The 19,406-nt window shown below is 42.7% G+C and overlaps 2 pseudogenes; one reads left to right on the top strand and one right to left on the bottom strand.

Annotated features, from left to right (window-relative positions):
- The first annotated feature begins 422 nt into the window (after nucleotides 1-422).
- Nucleotides 423-797, top strand: LOC115834293 (annotated as a pseudogene).
- A 17,240-nt stretch (nucleotides 798-18,037) lies between these two features.
- Nucleotides 18,038-18,468, bottom strand: LOC115834291 (annotated as a pseudogene).
- Between the last annotated feature and the right edge of the window lie 938 nt (nucleotides 18,469-19,406).

Raw genomic sequence — 19,406 nt, 5'->3', positions numbered from 1 at the left:
AAGTGGGCCTGGGTTTCACATACCTGAGGCATTGAATTCTGCCACCAACTCGAATCAGATCGAAGCCAGACCCTTCTCAAGTGAAGGCAACGACCACACAGACAGACCCATCCTGGAGGTCCCTCGTGTGACTCTGAGCAGGAGCCAGTCACTTGGCCCAGTAGAACTTCTGACCTGTGAGCTGGGGTTTGTTTTCAATATCCAAAATTTGTGAGAATTTATTCTGCATTGATCTAAAACTAATATACTCTCCATCCACAAGTTTCTCCATATTGTGGAAGTGAGAAAAACCAGTGTGCGTGTTTGTGTGTGGGAAGGGAGGCAGGGAGCTGTGTCCAGCGGTGGCTAAACTAAGGCTCTCCAGAAACATAGCAGCCAACATCTCTGAAAGTTTCTCGGCTGTGGGTTGGCAGGCCAGTGGGATGGCAGATGAGGAAGAAGACCCCACCTTTGAGGAAGGAAATGAAGAGATTGGAGGAGGTGCAGAAGGTGGACAGGGTAAAAGAAAGAGACTTTTTTCTGAAGAATTGCGATGTATGATGTATGGCTTTGGGGATGACCAGAATCCTTATACTGAGTCAGTGGATATTCTTGAAGATCTTGTCATAAAGTTTATCACTGAAATGACTCACAAGGCAATGTCAGTTGGAAGACAAGGTCGAGTACAAGTTGAAGATATCGTCTTCTTGATTCGCAAGGACCCAAGGAAGTTTGCCAGGGTTAAAGACTTGCTTACTATGAATGAAGAATTGAAACGAGCTAGAAAAGCGTTTGATGAAGCAGATTATGGATCTTGACAATTTTTGTAGTTTCTGAAAATTACCATCTGGGGAAACCATATATAATAATTGGTTATTTTCTAAAGTAAGGTTCTGATATCTAGCCATGTAAACGAAAGATGGAGAAACACAAAGTTTTCAGCCTTTATTTTTATGCCTTTGATTTTAGAGTGATATCGGTGCATGTAATTGCCTGCCTTTGTATTACCATACTTGAATCACTTACTGGGTTTTAATGACCGCACATAAGTCAAAGTACCTTGCAAACCGTGTCGTTCCTTCTGACTTTTGACTATCCAAGGGATAAAGTAGCATTTGTGTGTTAGGTAGGTTTATGCCCTTGTAACCTTGTAAGCTATACTGTAGCTTTTTTTTTTGAGACGGAGTCTCGCTGCGTCTCCAGGCTGGGGTGCGGTGGCGTGATCTCGGCTCACTGCGGGCTCCGCCTCCCGGGTTCGGGTGATTCTCCTTCCTCGGCCTCTCGAGTGGCTGGGAAGTGCAGGCGCCTGCCACCATGCCTGGCTAAGTTTTTGTATTTTTGGTGGTGACGGGGTTTCGCCATGTTGGCCAGGATGGTTTTGATCTCTTAACCTCGTGATCCGCCTGCCACGGACTCCCACGGTGGTGGGATTGCAGGCGTGAGCCACCGCGCCTGGCCTACTGTAGCTATTTAATATGTGAAATCTAAATGTCATTTCTGACTTGACAGCTCAGACTTGTACTTCATGAATTCAGAAGTTTTTAGACAGCAACTAGTTTATTGTCTAGTTCGTTATTAAAGAGAATGAACTAGGCCGGGCGTGGTGGCTCATGCCTGTAATCCCAGCACTTTGGGAGGCCGAGGCGGGCGGATCACGAAGTCAGGAGATGGAGACCATCCTGGCTAGCACGGTGAGACGCCGTCTCTACTAAAAATACAAAAAATTAGCCGGGCGCAGTGGCAGGTGCCTGTAGTCCCAGCTACTCGGGAGGCTGAGGCCGGAGAATGGCGTAAACCCGGGAGGCGGAGCTTGCAGTGAGCCGAGATCGCAGCACTGCCCCCAGCCCGGGCGGCAGAGCGAGACTCCGTCTCAAAAACAAACAAACATGCAAACAAACAAACAAACAAACAAAGGAAAGAGAGTTTCACATTGCTTTCACAATACATAATGCTGTGTTGGAAGGCTTTCTGATTTAAAATCTTTTTGGATTTATAACATCCTGTTAAAGTTTTAGGAGAACCCGTTTTCCCAGATCAGATTCAAGCTTCTAAAAATAAATGCTTTCGGTAGCAGGAATGGCATTGCTTAAAAAGCTGAGGGCAGGGTAAGCGTTTGGGTTAGTGTTTTATTAACATATTGGTAAGTACTTGTTCGTTGTGGAAATGTGTCCTTGACTGAAACCATAGGTGGCTGTGGAAACCACGTTTGTAGTTCGGGATACCCAGGTTTTGTGTGTATTTACTCTATGTATAAAATTATTATTGCCCTTAGTTTAAAGTAAGGATTACAGTTGGATTTAAGTAGATCACTGAATGTTATTGTTTATGAAACTTAACTTTTCGTGTGCCGCTTAATAAACATGATCCATAAATCAAAAAAAAAAAAAAAGAAAGGTTCTCAAAATCTCACTTCAGATCCATAATGAAACCACCCCAGCTGTAACTTCTCCTGCTACAGCTGCTGTCACGGAGCAGACCTGAATCTCACCCATGGAGACAGGCAGGCAAACAGGTGTGTCTGCTGAGATGTTCGCCATGCCCCAAGGTCTGAAGGGCAGCAAAAAGGATGGGCTCCCTGAGGACCTAGATGGGAACTTGGAAGAACCCAGGGGTCAGGAAGGTGAGCTCAGCAGTCAGGATGTCACGGACCTCACAGAAGGTGACAATGAAGCCTCAGCCTCAGCTCCTCCTGCAGCCGAGAGACGGAAAAGAGACACCAAAGGAAAGAAGGACAGGAAGCCCACCGTGGATGCGGAGGAGGCTCAGAGGATGGCAACCCTGCCGTCTGCCATGTCTGAGGAGCAGCTGGCCCGCTACGAAGTGTTTCGCCGGTCAGCTTTCCCAAAAGCACGCGTTGCAGGTCTGATGCAGTCTATCACTGGCAGATCGGTGCCTGAGAACGTGGCCATTGCCATGGCTGGAGTAGCCAAGGTCTTCGTCGGAGAGGTGCTGGAAGAGGCGCTGGACGTGTGTGAGATGTGGGGAGAAACGCCCCCACTGCAGCCCAAGCATTTAAGGGAGGCTGTTCGCAGGTGAAAGCCCAAGGGCCTCTTCCCCAACAGCAACTACCAAAAAATCATGTTCTAGGCCCAAGGCCAGAGGGAGGGGTCTGTTCGTGCAGGCATGAGTACTGCATTCGTCTTCCAGTGACAGGACTGCGTTGGCTGGAGCTTCTGCCTCTCAGTCTACCCTGGATTTACCCACGATCTTAGTGTCTTCAAACCTCAAGTGGCCCTTACCTGGATGAAGACAGCAGATTGTTTCATAGTAGCCTTGGCTAAATGTTTGGGCCTCCGAGGTCACGCTGAGGCATTTTTGTATGTCTTTCTAGTTGGAAGAAGAAAGGGGCCTGGGCCTTGAGCATCCTGTGGACGGGAAGCTGCATTCGGAGAGGGAAGCCCTTTCCGGGAGATTTCTGCGGTTTCATGCTGAAGCCTGCTGTGGCCGTGTCTTAGCTTGTATGCTTATGTCTGGGTTTCAGCAAGTGAAGCCTCCAGAAATGTTTCCCAGTTGTTGTCCTGTGTATTCTTCATGCTCATATGTATTTTTGTGAGTCATCACAAAAACAGTTAATCTCTTTTCCAAACTGCAGAAATGAAAATTACATCACAAAGCATTTTTTTCTCTCAGTGGACCCTTCTCCTATTACTGCCTACTGTGCTTTACGTCAGCAAGTGATCCTTTCCTGTTTTAGAATGTAATATAGTATAGATGCATCGTAAAAGACTAGAGAGCAACCAATTCCAAAATCACCTTTCCTCACGCCGTCATTTGTAATGAACTTATTAGTAGTTTAAAAGGCATAGAGACAGCCTATTGATAATTCATGTTTGCTACACACGGTGATATTGCCAGTGCTTCCAGAGACACTGAAATTTAGTTCAAAACACTGCTTTAGAGTGTTCCTGATTTTATTCATTCTACCGATGATCCACTCAGAAAATCAAACCTGAGTACGGAGACATGGGAGAAGATATTAAAATATCGGACCAAGTAGGTTCATCACGAGTGACAAAGTTATTCCATACTCTACTTGTACATGCTCTGCTGTACCTTTAGGATGCAAATGAGTAACTATTCTTTACAGAATAAAGACCTGAGATTTATTACGGAATCACTGTGAACCTTCCCAGCACAGCTCACAGATATCCGTGATGCCATTTCAGTCTGTTTACCTTTGCCGTGTGCCCCCTGAATCTCAGAGTATAAGCCAAAAGTTTCGAAAAGACCCCATTGTTCTGCTCTATTATTGAATGCAGAATAACATGTACTCTTTCTTCCTGGAGCAAAATAAACCCCCATACAATATAGTTGTATTTCCTCATACCCTCAGCTTTTGCTGTTAAGATAGGACTTATTGTACATAGAATCTGCCTTTGGGTATTACACAAATTTCTAAACTTTACCAAGAATTGGGAAATTCCGTTTCATACCTCCATATTCTGGCCTTCTTCGGCTTTCCCTTTTGTGTACCAACTTTCTTGTAAAGGCGTACAACAAGTTAGACCAGTGTGTCTTAGAGACACAAGGAGGGTACAGGTTCTTGGCAGAACTGGTGGAGACGGGAGGGCTCCCGCAGAAAATAAAGTGCTTGAGCTCCCAAAAGAAGTAAGGTCCTAGAGACTCATTATCTCCCAGTCTTTAGATTGCTCTCAGCTCATTCTTTTCCATGGCATGGAACAGTCTTGGAAGCTGTATTCTGGCAGATGTGGCAGGTCTGGCCCTTTCAGAACACTAGAGGAAAAGAGAACCTGGCCCAAGCAGCCTGCAGTGTAGACAAGCATCTGCAGAGAGCAATGCTGATGGTGACTCCACACACAAGCTTAGAACATTTCTCTTGCCCCTCATAGAACTCAATACATTGAGTGGGGTCTGAGTAAGGCTGAACTGCTGAAGACTGAAACACGTTCCATCAAGGTCTCAGAGGTCAGCTCAGGAGCAGGAACACAGCGTTGTTTTCTCAGAGAGGAAAATTGGATTAGCTGAGAGGGTTCAGTGTCCCTACGCATTTTTTTCTTTTTTCCTGTAAGTTATGGGATACTTGTGCAGAACGTGCAGGTTTCTTACCAAGGTATGCATGTGCCATAGCGGTTTGCTGCACCAATCAACCCACCATCTGGGCTTTAAGCCCCACATGCATTGGGTGATTGTCCTAGTGCTCTCCTTTCCCTTGCCTCCCACCCCGTGACAGGCCACGGTGTGTGACGTTCCACTTTCTCTGTCCATGTGTTCTTATTGATCAACTCCCACTTACGAGTGAGAACATGTGGTGTTTGGTTTTCCGTTCCTGTGTTAGTTTGCTGAGAATGATGGTCCCCAGGGTCATCCATGTCACCGCAAAGGACACGAACTCATTCTTTTTTATGGCTGCATAGTATTCCCTGGTGTATATACCACACATATTCTTTATCCAGTCTATCACTGATGGGCATTCGGGTTGGTTCCAGGTCCTTGGCTCTTGTAAACTGTGCCGCAATGAACATACCTGTGCATGTGTCCTTATAGTAGGATGAATGACAATCCTTTGGGTATATACCTGGTAATGAGATTGCTGCATCCAACGGTATTTCTGATACTAGAGGAATCGCCACACTGTCTTCCACAATAGATGAACTAGTTTACATTCTCATAAACTTTGTAAAAGTGTTTCTATATCTCCACAGCTTTGCCAGCATCTGTTGTTTCCTGACTTTTTAATAATCGCATACGAAATCTTCTCAATATATAATATCATCTAACCACAGCTCTCAAGAAAGAAATCTGTAGAAAGTGGTATCTTTCCAGGAGAAATCTTTGACAACTTTCATGGGTGATTGTATTACCTGTTAATGACAATGAAGTTTTTCCTGGAGCTTCACTACTATTCTTAAAGTCTATCTCATTATATGCATTTGGAGATTGCCTACAAAAATGTGGTCTCTGATTTCTTCTGGTAAAGTGGTGAGAAGATACCTAATAAATAACATGACTGTACTTGACTCTTTTCCATAATTTAGTATTTTGGGTTAAGCTTCCTATCTTCACTGCCTGCCTTTGTCCCCCACAAGTAATTAGCATATGTCTCAATAAAGTTTAAGCAAGCTAGCAACAGTTTTCCCAAGCACATATTATCTAGGGTCTAGTCTTTAGAAGTATAAAGTACAAAGCTTAAAAGTACAACTCACAAAAAGTTGTACCCAAACTAGAAAGGCTTAAATGATCAATTGATGGATTTGTGTTTCCTATGGAAGAGGGTACAAAGCAGAATGTTAGTATACATATATAGGGGAGAAGAAGGCAGGGCTTTTATAAAATAAATGCAGTCAAATCTTTGGAATAGTTTTTTAAGCAGCATGAATATTAGAGAGGCGATTCATGAAATTTCAACTTATTGCCATGTCTAGAAATATCGAGACATAGCTAGCATTTTTTTAAAAATACATTTTTCTCAACAAAACTATTAATGAGACAGCTGAGATGTTTCCTTTATTTTTTTTTTCCTCAATTACTTAGTTTTTCTTAGCCACATATTCAAGGGAGCATACTGCTGTTTGGTAAAATGTGACAATTCCACATCATGTTTTTGTTTGTTTTTAAAGATGAAAGAGCTGAACAACCTTGTTTTGTGATAGCAATACCACCAGATTATTCAAATTTCTTTAGAATCATACTCCAAAATTTACATTGTGATTTAGTTTCAAAAATTGTTTGTAATGATCTGTGAATTGACAGCTCATTAAGACATTCTTTAGTTTGACTAAACCTGAAACCATCGAAATTGAAAAAATGGAGTTTGCCAAATTCTGCTTTTTACACTTTCACCTACCATGCCATGTTCAACTATTGTACTTGATAAGTATTGGAAATTTCAGGTACTGTTAATTTCAATATAGTTTCACCAAGGTAGTATTTTTTGTGAGAAAGCCATAATCTCATCAGTAATGCCTTTCTAAAAAATCCAACAGAAAATATGAACTAGCAACTCATCATGACAAGAATGTAAAACTCAGGAAAAATCCTAAGGCAGAAGAGCTTCTGGCTTCAGTGGGAAACCATCACAGTCCCTTAGAAGGGGATTCTGTCTCAGAGCAGCTCACTGTCCAGAAGGCGCTCAAGGACCATGCACTTTTCTTCTTCCAAATATGAAGATGTAGAAAAGTGACTCAATTCACTCGAGGAGGAACAAATACTTAGTCAAAGTTATTATGAAAAAGGCTGCTTCCAGGATCTAGGTGAGACCAGTGTCAGAGTTTGAGGAAGATGTTAAAATCGAGGGTGAATCCAGGGTAGACTGAGATACAGAAGTTCTAGCACACAAAGTCTTCTGTCACCCTGCCTGTCACTGAGGCCACCTGGCTCCTTTTTTACCTTGACGCCAGGGCTGAGCCTTGTTTCCATTGCCCATTTTGGAAATGGCATGAACCCCTCTGAACGCCCTGAGTTCACTGAACTTCTGATCCCAGGTCACAGCTGCTACCTTCGTACCTCTGGCTCCATGAGAAAAAGTAAAGCAGACACAAACAAACAAGCAAATAAACAAACAACACACATACAAAAGGCCCTTATTTCGATACACTATTTACAGGCTTCTCCGATACTTGTAGTAGAAATTTAATGCCCTTGTATGCAATGCACGTACCACGTACAGAACAGGAAATCCAATGATAATCAATACTCACAAAATAAGTTCACATTCCTGTTTTAAAGGAGAGCTACTTTTGTAGAAAACCTTCAGGTTCACAGCAAAATCGGGCAGAAGGAACAGAGGTTCCCCGTATCCTCTTTCCCTACATATGCATAGCCCTCTTCACTATCAACTTTCTGCCCCAGAGTAGTACGTTGGCTACAGTCGTTCAACCTACATGGACACATCTCTCTGACTCCAAGACCATAGCTCTCCTTAGGGATTCACTTGGGTGTTGTACATTCTATGGACTTGAGAAAGGCATAATTACATGTGTCCACCGTTATTGTATTCTATGGACTAGTTTCACTTCTGTACAAAGGCACTGTGTCCCATCTCTGCACTCCCCCTTCACCCTTGGTCTCTTGCAACCACTCAACTGTTGATTTATTTATTTGTATTTAAAATAGACACATCTCATTGTATATATTTCTTATGTACAAAATGCTATTATAAAGTATGTGCACATTGTCTAATATCTAATTTAGGTAAATGACAGCCATTAGCTGACATATGTATTATTGTGGCTAGAACACTGCACATCCACGCTAATAGTATTTTTAAAGAATACTATATATTGTTAACTATAGTCACCATGTTGTAATATAGTCGTTGAGTTTATTCTCCCTATATAACTGAAATGTTGTGTATTTCGACAAACATCTTCTCAATCCTTCACCCACAGCCACCCAGCCCCTGACAACCACAATTCTTCTTTTTGACATCTATTATATTAACTTTGTGAGATTCCACATATCATTGAGATGACCTGGTATTTGTCTTCCTACACCTGGCTTATTTCACTTAGCATGATGTTCTCCAGGTACACTCGTGTGTCACAAATGACAAGATGTCTTTCTTTAAGACTGCATAGTATTCCATTGTGTATATATATCAGATTTATCCCATCCTGTCATCCATTTTTGGACATTTAGGTGAATTCCATATCTTAGCTATTGTGAATTAACGTGGGAGTGCAGATATCTCTTCAATACTGATTTCATTTCCTTTTGGTATATACCTGGCACTGTGGGATTGCAGGATCATATGGTAGCTCTATTCTTTCATTTTTGGAGGAACGTCCATCCTGCTTTCTATAATGTCTGCCCTAATTTATGTTCCCGTGAATAGTGCAAGGGTTCCCTTTCCTCCACATACTCATCAACAAGTGTTGTCTTTTGACTTTTCGATCATAGGTATCCTAATGAGTGTAAGGTGATATCTTCTTTGAGTTTTAATTTGCATTTCTCTGATGATTAGTGATGTTGAGCATATATATATATATATGTGTATATATATGTATATATATATATATGTATATATATATATATATACACACACATACCTGTTGGCATATATATATATATATATATATATATATATATACACACATACCTGTTGGCCACTGTATGTCTTCTTTTCAGAAATGTATGTTATTTAGGTCCTTTGCCCGGTTTTTAAATTATGGTTTTTTTTGCTATTGAGTCATTTGTGTTCCTAGAGTATTTTGGACAGTAATTAATCCCTTATATGATGTTGGGTTTGCAAATATTTTCTCTCATTATGATTTTATCTCTTCATGGTGTTGATTATTTTGTCGGCTTTGCAGATTTTTTATTTAAGTTGGATGCAATGCATCTGTCTGTTCACCCTTTCGTTGTCTGCTTTTGGGTTGTATTTCAAAAGTTATTGGCTTAACCATTGTCAATGAGGATGTCCCCTGTTTTCTTCTAGTTGGTTTATAGTTTCAAGTTTTTAATTTATTTTGATTTACTCTTGTGTACAGTATGAGATAGGGGTCAAATTTCATTTTTCTTCATGTGGATACCAAGTTTTCCTATCACCATTGATGGAAGAAACTGTGGTTTTGTTGTGGTGGGTTGTTGGCAACTTTTTATTTTTTATTTTTTGAGACGGAGTCTTTCTCTGTCCCCCAGGCTGGAGTGCAGTGGCGCGATCTCGGCTCACTGCAAGCTTCGCCTCCTGGGTTCACGCCATTCTCCTGCCTCAGCCTCCCGAGTAGCTGGGACTACAGGCGCCCGCCAACACGCCGGGCTAATTTTTCGTATTTTTAGTAGAGACGGGGTTTCACCGTGTTAGCCAGGATGGTCTCAATCTCCTGACCTAGTGATCCGCCCGCCTCAGCCTCCCAAAGTGCTGGGATTACAGGCTTGAGCCACCGCGCCCGGCCTGGCACCTTTTTAAACAATCAGTTGGCTGTTTATGTATGGACTGATTTCTAGACGCTCTGCTCTGATCCAGTGGCTTAGGTGTCTGTTTTTATGCCAATGTCTTGCCATTTTGGTTCCTACAGCTTGATAGCATACTTTGAAGATAAAAAACCATGAAATCTTTTTATTTTCCCTTTGTATTTGCTTCTGACATCATCACTCAGAGAGATTTCAAAGGAGATATTGATTCTTTACTTTTTCAGTTTTTTTGATTGTGAAGACAGAGTGATGACATCAAATTTCCTTAGGTGTCACCCTGAAAACTGGAACTCCATTTTATTTTTGCTATATATTTATTACTGTTTATATTATATACTGGGTATTTGGCAATTACATGTCAGTATAATTACAAATAGGTTTCAATTACACAAAATATTTAATGCTCAAATCCTACAGTAAGAGGATGGTATATTTTAATACAATAATCTGAAAAATAAACTAAAAATAAAACATCATCTAGTATAACAATATATTGTTATTGTATGCAGTTCTGTTTTAGACAAGCACAAAACACACACCAATATGTTATTTCAGCCATTAATATAGGTTACATTGGGAACAATTCTTTGGAGGTGAAGGGGTGGAAATGAATGAAGAGATTAGACAGGGTCTCTGGGGTTTGTGTTTCTCTGTCTAGTTTTTCATGCATCTCCTAGAGTGTGTTACCATCCTAACATCATGAAAGATCACTCTGTGACACAAAACAATCTTGGTCTGAATGTGAAAAAACCCATTTTAGAGGAAAAGCTAATTTTTAATTTCATTTTTATTTTTGCAAGCTGAAAAACAGTTGGTTGATTTCCCAGGAAAATTATGGAATAGTATTAAATGTTTATAAGGTAACTATTCCAGTGTGCTTAGAAAGCCTGAGACCTTCTAGTTAGAGTATTGGAAGACTTTCTGTTTGTTTTATCTCTTTAAAATCACATTTGAGCAAAAATATCCAAAGTCATAGCAAATCAGGATTCAGTGTGAATCCACCATAGTCTCTTAAAAGGATGTCTTTTTTCTCTCTGAAAACAGTTCCCGGTCCACGGGATGCCCAAAGCCCATACATCTTTCTTCCTCCAACTAGGAAGGCCCAGAAAAACACCCACTCATGCATGGACCTCAGAGAACCAAATATAATGACAATGATTGTTAGTTTTTTGAGACAGAGTCTTACTCTGTTGGCCAGGTGGAAGGGCAGTGATGTCAGTTTGGCTCCCTCTGACTTCCACCTCCAGAGCTCAATCAGTCCTTGCACCTCAGCCTCTGAGTAGGTGAAACCACAGGCACCAGCAACCACACCCAGCTAATTTTTTTGTTTTTTGTTTTTTGGAGAGGAAGTTTTGCCAAGATTCCTGGCCTGGACAGGAACTCCTGAGCTCAATCGATCTTCCCCCGTCGGCCGCCCAAAGTGCTGGAATTACAGGAATGAACCACTGTGCCTGGTCTGAGATATAAATATGATTGAAAGGGATTCTGAAACCGGCTGCTGCTTTCCTCTAGGTGAGACCAATATTTTCCCAGAAGAAGATGATTGTTTTATTTTATTTTTGTACTGGATGTTGGGGAAGCGGCACTTGGGCTGTCCCCTGTGAAAGGCCTTTTTCCAATGCCCAGGGTGTAACAAGGGCTTCTTCCCACATCTCACACATGTCCAGGGCTTCTCCTACCAACTCCCCGACAAAGACCTGGGTCATTACCGCCATGTCCATTGCAGTAACCTGGTTCTAGGACACTGACCTGCACCTGATGAAATGCATCGGACTTCTACAGGGTGCCTCTCTCCCTTTCCCACCACAGACACACCCACACTGGTTATTCTACCAACCCTAATGTGAAGTGACTTGTGGATACACAGTCTATTCACATTGTAGAAAGTAGCGATCAATGTATGTTCATAGCAAACTAGTAGGAACAGCCCAGGCGACAGGGAACATTGCAAACATGGAACTGCATATGGAGAAAGTCAAAGTGTGGATCTCATCTGCTGTTTGATCAATCAGAGGAGACATTATTTGTTTGACACCAATAATTTTTTTTTCCCCCGTAGTCTCTCTGTGTTGTCCAGGCTGGAATGCAGTGGGGCCATCTCGGCTCACTGCAAGCTCCGCCTCCCAGGTTCACACCATTCTCCTGCCTCAGCCTCCCGAGTAGCTGGGACTACAGGCGCCCGCCACCACGCCCGGCTAATATTTTGTATTTTTAGTAGAGACGGGATTTCACCATGTTAGCCAGGCTGGTCTTGAGCTCCTGACCTTGTGATCAGCCCACCTTGGCCTCCCAAAGTGCTGGGATTACAGGCGTGAGCCACCGCACCTGTACAAGTTTATTTGTTTTCAATAAAATTAAGGACCCAACTTTTTCACAATCGTTCTTGATGTGAACTACTGAAACGTGTTCACACCGACATTTCCACTTGACATGAATGCATTAACTCCTTTATGGAGATTGAAAATTTACAATTAAAAGAAAATAGAAACACAGTCACTACCTATGATTTCTGCCTCGGTTTTTGCTCTCAATCATATGCTTAGTTATGGGATATGATACCTTGTGGGAAATGATACCAATACTGAACACAACTTCTAACATCATATCTCTCATTAACAGAGAGGAGGAAAAACAGAACAGAACGCAACGGAAATCATTTACAATGCAAGATTTTCTAGGAGCCTGGGCTCTTAAGCACCCTCTCTGCAGAGGCGCTGGCCAGCTGCATGTCTCTGGGCATGATTGTGACACGCCTGGCATGGATGGCACACAGGTTGGCGTCTTTAAAGAGTTGCTCTCAGTAAAGCCCTGCCTCTTATAAGGGGCTCAGATGATTGCATTAGACCCACCAAGCTACCTTCCATTGCACTCACTGCTTCACTAGACCCTCAACCTAATCAGGGCTGTGAAAACCTAATCAGGGCTATGAAAATCTAATCAAGTCCTCGGGTTCTGCACACACCCAAGGGAGATGTGGACTGTGCTTCTGGACTGTGCCTCATAGGAGGGATGGTAGGTGCGAATTAGCTAGAATCCGGGTGCAAAAGTATTCTGAAAGTTTACCTTTCATGATAATCATGGAAGTAGTTACAATAAAAAAGATGTTTGAATAGAGTCACACATCAGACGACTTCCATGACTGCCCCAAAACACCAAAGGTGCGATCATGCGGCATTTCTGAGGCTCTCCGAGGATGCGGTGAGACGGGAAGGGAAAGATGAAAAACCTAAATGGTCACTCCTCTATTAGGGATGCTCCTGGGGACATCATTTTTCTCCCCCAAAGTGACATTCATGGAAATCTCCTGGTAGCCTTTGGGGGAAGCTGAGGCTTTTTGATGAAATGGTCATATGTGTCTGTCACTGGGGCCCCCTGGCTCCTTCTTTACCTTGATGCCAGGGCTGAGCCTTCTTTCCATTGTGCACTTTGGAAATGCCATGAGGCCCATTGAAGTCCCTGAGTTCACTGAGCTGCTGAACCAAGGTCAGAGCTGCTACCTTCATACCTCTACCTCCATGAGAAAAAGCAAAGCAAAGAAAAACACAAAAACTAACAAATAAGGAAACAACACACAAACAAAAGCACCTATTTCAATACACTGTTAACAAGCTTCTCTGATACTTGTCGAAGAAATTTAATGCCCATGCATGCAATGCACATACCATGCAGACAACAGGAAATTCAGGTATAATCAACACTCGCAAAATAAGTTCATATACCCATTTAAAAATCGATCTCAATTCGTAGTAAACCTTTAGGTTCATGCTAAAATTGGGCAGGACAAACAGAGGTCCCCAATATCCTCTGTCCCCTTAGATGCATAGTTCCATTCACTAACAACTTTTTGTCCTAGAGTGGTACGTTCGCTGCAATCATTCAACCTACAATGACACATCACTCTGATGATGAGACCACATAGCTCTCCTTAGTATTCACTTGGGTGTTGTAAATTCTATGGACTGGAGCAATGGCACAGTTACATGTATCTGCTATTATTCTATCATGTGGAATAGTTTCACTTCAGTACCAAGGCACTGTGTCCTATCTCTGCACTGTTTCTTCACTTTCAGTGCCTTGCAACGACTCAACTGTTGATTGATTTATTTATATTTAAAATAGACACATCTCACTATATATATTTCTTATATACAAAATGCTGTTTTAAAGTATGTACACATTGTCTACTGTCTAAATCTAGGTAACGGACATCCATTACCTCACATATGTATTACTGTGGTGAGAACACTGTACACCCACGTTAATAGCATTTTTCAAGAATACAGTCTGTTGAACTGAAATGTTGTGTATTTTGACCAATGTCTCCTCAAACTTCCCACCTCCAGCCACCACAGCCCCAGACCACCACCTTTCTTCTCTTTTACGTCTATCAGATTAACTTTGTTGGTCCACATATGAGATCATGTGGTATTTGTATTTTTACACCTGGCTTATTTCACTTAGTATGATGTTCTCCAGGTGCATCCATGTGTCACAAATGACAAGGTGTCCTTCTTTAAGGTTGCATAGTATTCCATTGTGTTTAAATGTCAGATTTTCCTCATCCTGTCATTCATTTGCGGACATTTAGGTGGATTCCATATCTTAGCTATTGTAAATAGTGCTGCAACATCGTGGGAGGGCAGACATCTCTTCAGCAGACTGATTTCATTTCTTTTTGATATATACATAGCAGAGTGAAATCTGGCTCACATGACAGCTCTATTCTTTCAGTTTGTGGAGGAAGGCCCATAGTGTTTTCTATAATGGCTGTCCTAATTTACATTCCCAGGAATAGTATAAGGGTTCCCTTTCCTCCACATCCTCATCAACAAGTGTTGACCTTAGACTTTTGGTCATAGCCATTCTAACGAGTGTGAGGTGATATCTTATTTCAGTTCTAATTTACATTTTAGTGTTGTTGAGCATATATATACATGTGTATATATGTGTGTATATATGCATATATGTGTCTGTACATATGTGTATACATATGTGTATATGTATATACCTGTTGGCCACTTGTATGTTTTCTTTTCAGAAATGTCTATTATTTAGGTCCTTTGCTTGGTTTTTAAATTTTGCTTTTGTTTCTTGCTATTGAGTCGTTTGAGTTCCTAGTATACTTTGAACAGTAATTAATCCCTTATATGATGTAGGGTTTGCAAATTTTTTGTCTCATGAGTTTGTCTCTTCATGGTGTTGATATTTTTTTAGCTTTGCACATTTTTTTTTTTTTTAGTTAGATGCAATCCATTGTTTACTTTACCCTTTGCTGTCTGTGCTTTTGGGACATATTTCAGAAATCACTGGCTTAACCACTGTCCCTGAGTATGTCCCCTGTTTTTCTCTAGTGGGTCCATAGTTTAAGGTTTTTCATATAACTTGGTTTATTCTTGTGTATGGTAAGAGATAATGGTCCAATTTCATTTTTCTGGATGTAGATTCCCTGTTTTCCTATCACCATTGATGAAAGAGACTGTCCTTTTGTTGTGGTGGGTTGTTGGCAGCTTTGTAAAAATTTAGTTGGCTCTCTTCTCTGTTTCAGTGGCTGAGGTGTCTGTTTTTATGCCAGTGTTAGGCCCTTTTGGTTCCTACAGCTTGATAGCATACTTTGAAGTTAGGACAGCCGTCATCTTTTTTTTTTTTTCTCTGTGAATTACCCTGGGCATCACCACTCAGAGAGATGTCAAAAGAGGTATTGAATATTCAGTATTTTAGTTTTTAACTCATTTTGAATACTGAGTGATGACATTGAATCCCCTTACGTGCCAGCCTGAAAACTGTAACTCATTTTATTTTTGCTATACATTTGTTACCGTTTATCTTATATTCAGGGTATTGGATCAATTACGTATCAGTATAACTATAAATAAGGCTCAATTACACAAAATGTTTAATGCTAAAATCTTATAGTGAGAGGAAATTTTATTTTTAATTTCTGTATTTTTGTAGAATACTATGAAAAATAAAGTAAAAATAGAATATTATCTAGTATAATATATATTATTTTCACACATATTTTTGTATTAGAGAAGCACAAAACAAATATCAGTATGTTATTTCAGCCCTTAACATAGGTTACATTTGGACCAAGTCTTTGAAGGTGAAGTCATGGAAATGAATGCAGAGATTAGACAGGGTCTCTGGGGTCTGTGTTGCTCTGTCTAGTTTTTCATGCAATTCCTAGAGTGTGTTACCATCCTAACATCATCAAACATCACTCCCTGACATGAAACAGTCTTGGTAGGAAAGTAAAGAGTCATTTTAGAGAAGAAAACTGGTTTTAATTTCATTTTTATTTTTGCAATCTGGAGAGCAGTTGGTTGATTCCCCAGGAAAAGTTATGGAAAAGTATTTAATATTTACAAGGTCAACTATTCCAGTGCTCTTAGAAAGCCCAGGGCCTTCAGGACAGAGTATTGTAAGGGAAGACTTTCTGTTTGTTTTATCTCTAAATCCCATAGGAGAAAAATTCCTAAGTCATAGCAGCTTTAGGATTCAGTGTGAACGCACCATAGCCTCTTCAGAGGGTTCCTTTTCTCTCTCTGAAAACAGCTCCCTGTCCACAGGATCCTCAAAGCCCATGTACCTTTCTTCCTCTAGCTAGGATGCCCCAGAACAATGCCTACCCATGCATTGACCTCAGAGATCCAAACATGATGATGATGATTGTTATTATTTTTGAGACAGGGTTTCGCTCTGTCGGCCAGGTGAAATGACAGTGGTGCCCTCAGCTCACTGCAGCCTCCAACTCCAGAGCTCAAGTGATCCTCCTGCTTCAGTTTCTTGAGTAGGTGAATCCTCAGGCTCCAGTTACCATGTCCAGCTAATTTCTTTTTCTAAATTTACAGAGAAGAGGTTTTGCCATGTTTCCTAGGCTGATCATTAACCCTTTAGCTCAAGTGATCTGCCTGCCTCAGCCTCCTAAAATGCTGGGATATTAGGAATGAGCCACTGTGCCTGGTCTGAGATATAAATATGATTAAAAGGGATTGTGAAACAGGCTGCTGCCTTCATCTGGGTGAGACCAATGTAAGCTATAAGAAAGATGTTAAATCATGGTTGAGTCCAGGATGGAATGAGATACTGAAGCTCCAGCCTGCAGAGGGTCTTGTCATAGAAAGACTGGAACTAGTACTTTCTTCTCTGAGATCAGGCCTTTCTATCTGGGCTGGGGCCCAGAGGAAGATGATTTTTATTTTGTACGCGGTGTTGGGGAAGTGACCCATGTGAAAGGTCACACAAGAAAAGCCATGACCCCGCACCATGGCGTGCACCAAGCCCACTGCCCGCAAAGCTACCGTCTGCCCCCCAAGGAAGACCCTGGCCACCAAAGCCACAGGCAAGAGGGCGCTGTTCACAGGAGCGATCAAGAAGCCTCAGCGCTCCCGTCTCCTTGGGCTGAGCCTGGCCAGCGCAGGCTGTTCCCAGCCCTCCAAGGCTTGGGCTGCAATGGGATTTTTCTCCCCACATCTCACACACGTCCAGGGCCTCTCCTACCACCTCCCCAGCCAAAACCTGGGTCATTTCAGCCAAGGCCACAACCGTGTTCAGGTTCTAGGACACTGACCTGGAGCTGATGGACTGAACTGAACTTGTAAAGGGTGCCTCTCTCTCCCTTTCCCACCCACAAACACACACACACTGGTTTTCCTGCCTCCTGTAATGTGAAGTGACTTGTGGATAGACAGTCTATTCAACTTTCAGAAAGTAGAGTTGAATGTATATTATAGCAAAGTAGCAGGAACAGCCCAGGAGACAGGGAACATTGAGAACACAGAGCCGCGTATAAGAAAAGTCAAAGTGTGAATCTCATCTGCTGTTTGATCAAATGCAGGAGACATTATCTATTTCCCACTAATAAATTTATTTGGTTTTCAATAATATTAATGAGCAAATTTTTCACAATTGTTCTTGATTTGAAGTGTTGAAAGGTGTTCAGTGAGAAATTCCCAGTTGACATGAATGCATTAGACCCTCAATGTAGATGGAAAGTTTACAAACGAAAGAAAACAGTAACAGTCATACCCGTTATATCTGCCTCTGTTGTTACTCCCAGTCATATGCAGGGCTACTTTTGGACCCCGTGAGGGAAATAAAACCAAAAGTGAAGAAAAATGCTAATATCAGATCCAAGATGAGCGCAGAGGAGAGTAAAAGCACAACCAAACGGAAACGAAGCCGTCTAAAGTGCAGTGTTTGCCAGGAGTGTCGGCTCTCCGCGGAGGCGGCGGGCCAGCTGGGTGTCTCTGGGCATAACTGTGAGACGCCTGGCATGGATGGCACATGGGTTGGCGTCTTCAAAGAGGCGCACCAGGTAGGCCTCCCTGGTACCCTGAGAGCACCAATGGCAGCGATCTGGAAGCGCAGGTCCGGGCTGATGTCCTGGACGATCTCGCGCACCAGGAACTGGAAGGGCAGCTTGCGCAGGAGCAGCTGCGTGGACTTCTGCTGGTACTTTATGATTTTGCGCAGCGCCAGGGTGCCAGGCCTGTAGCGCTGAGGCTTCTTGATCGCTCCTGTGAGCGGCGCCCTCTTGCCAGCGGCTTTGGTGGCCAGGGTCTTCCTTGGGGGGCAGACGGTGGCTTTGCGGGAGGTGGGCTTGGTGCACACCATAGTGCGGGGTCATGGCCCTTCCTGTGTCCTTAGGCTGAGCCTGGTGAACAAGAGGCAGTGCTGGTACCTGACAGCAATGATGGTGGGGCTGTGGACAGGACTCAGCCGCAGGCTCTCCCCTGTCCTTGGGCTGAGCCTGGCCAGCTGCAGGCTGCCCCAGCGTCAGAGAGCGAGGGCAGTGGGGCTGTGGACAGGATTCAGAGAGCCTGTGAGTTGAGATCCATGTAGAATATGCACCCACACACTTAGCCTTTTCCAACCCAGCCCTGGACTTACCAGCTCCCAGGTCTGCGGGTCAGAGGCCCCACAGCTCGGTCTCCCCCGTGGGGTTTCCGGGCTTCCAAGGTCTACACAGCAGCAGCCAGGAATCTCCCTTCCAGGCTGTCTGGCTCTGGCTGGAGATCTCTGTGGTCTCAGCCAAGTCCAGCCTCTTATAAGTGGCTCAGATGATTGCATTAGACCCACCCAGCTACCTTCCATTGCTCTCACTGCTTCACTAGACCCTCAACCTCATCAGGGCTGTGAAAACCTAATCAAGTCCTTGGGTTCTGCACACACCCAACGGAGGGAGGAACCTCTGGACTGTGCCTCATGAGAGGGATGGTAGGTGTGAGTTAGCTGGAATCTGGGTGCGAAAGTGATTCTGAAAGTTTACATCTTATGATCATCATGGAAATAGTTACAATGAAAACATTTCAATAAAGTCACACGTTCCATGACTTTCATGACTGCTGCAGAACTCCACTGGGTGCCACCATGAGGTGTCTCTCAGGTTCTTTGAGGATGAGGTGAAACAGGGAGGGAAAGATGGAAAACCTAAATGGTCACTCCTCTATCAGGGATGCTCCCAGGGACATTTTTCTCCCCAAAAGTGACACTCATGAAAATCTGCCTTGGGAAGAAAGCTGAAGTCTTTTTGATAAAATGGTCACATGTGT

Source organism: Nomascus leucogenys, unplaced genomic scaffold (genome assembly GCF_006542625.1).
Source record: "Nomascus leucogenys isolate Asia unplaced genomic scaffold, Asia_NLE_v1 000815F_94926_qpd_obj, whole genome shotgun sequence".
Lineage (NCBI taxonomy): Eukaryota > Metazoa > Chordata > Mammalia > Primates > Hylobatidae > Nomascus > Nomascus leucogenys.
Note: the sequence above shows the minus strand (reverse complement) of the source record. Positions and strands in the feature narration are given on the sequence as shown.